The sequence below is a fragment of the Trichosurus vulpecula genome, chromosome 3 (assembly GCF_011100635.1).
Source record: "Trichosurus vulpecula isolate mTriVul1 chromosome 3, mTriVul1.pri, whole genome shotgun sequence".
NCBI classification, from domain to species: Eukaryota; Metazoa; Chordata; class Mammalia; order Diprotodontia; family Phalangeridae; genus Trichosurus; species Trichosurus vulpecula.
This window is the reverse complement of record NC_050575.1, coordinates 338,949,130-338,949,984: the sequence shown is the minus strand read 5'-3', so window position 1 is coordinate 338,949,984 and position 855 is coordinate 338,949,130.

The following is an 855-nucleotide window of genomic DNA, read 5'->3' as shown; positions in this document are numbered from 1 at the left end:
TTCTTTCTGGCTGCTTGCAGTATTTTCTCCTTGATCTGGGAGCTCTGGAATTTGGTGACAATATTCCTGGGAGATTTCTTTTGGGGATCTTTTTAAAGAGGTGATCGGTGGATTCTTTCAATTTCTACTTTACCCTCTGGCTCTAGAATATCTGGGCAGTTCTCCTTGATAATTTCTTGAAAGATGATATCTAGGCTCTTTTTTTGATCTTGGCTTTCAGGTAGTCCAATAATTTTTAAATTCTCTCTCCTGGACCTGTTTTCCAGGTCAGTGGTTTTTCCAAGGAAATATTTGCATTGTCTTCCATTTTTTCATTCCTTTGGTTCCGTTTTATAATATCTTGATTTCTCATAAAGTGAGTAGCTTCCACTTGCTCCAATCTAACTTTTAAGATGATATTTTCTTCAGTGGTCTTTTGGACCTCCTTTTCCATTTGGCTAATTCTGCTTTTCAAGGCATTCTCCTCCTCATTGGCTTTTTGCAGCTCTTTTGCCATTTGACTTAGTGTATTTTTTAAGGTGTTGTTGTCTTCAGTATTTTTTCAGTATTTTGGGGTCTCCTTTAGCAAATCATTGACTTGTTTTTCATGGCTTTCTCACATCATTCTCATTTCTCTTCCCAATTTTTCCTCTACTTCTCTAACTTGCTTTTCCAAATCCTTTTTGAGCTCTTCCATGGCCTGAGACCAGTTCATGTTTTTCTTGGAGGCTTTTGATGTAGGCTGTTTGATTTTTTTGACTTCCTCTGGCTGTATGTTTTGGTCTTCTTTGTCACCAAAGAAAGATTCCAAAGTCTGAGTCTGAATCTGAGTATTTTTTTGCTTCCTGGCCATGTTCCCAGCCAACTTACTTGACC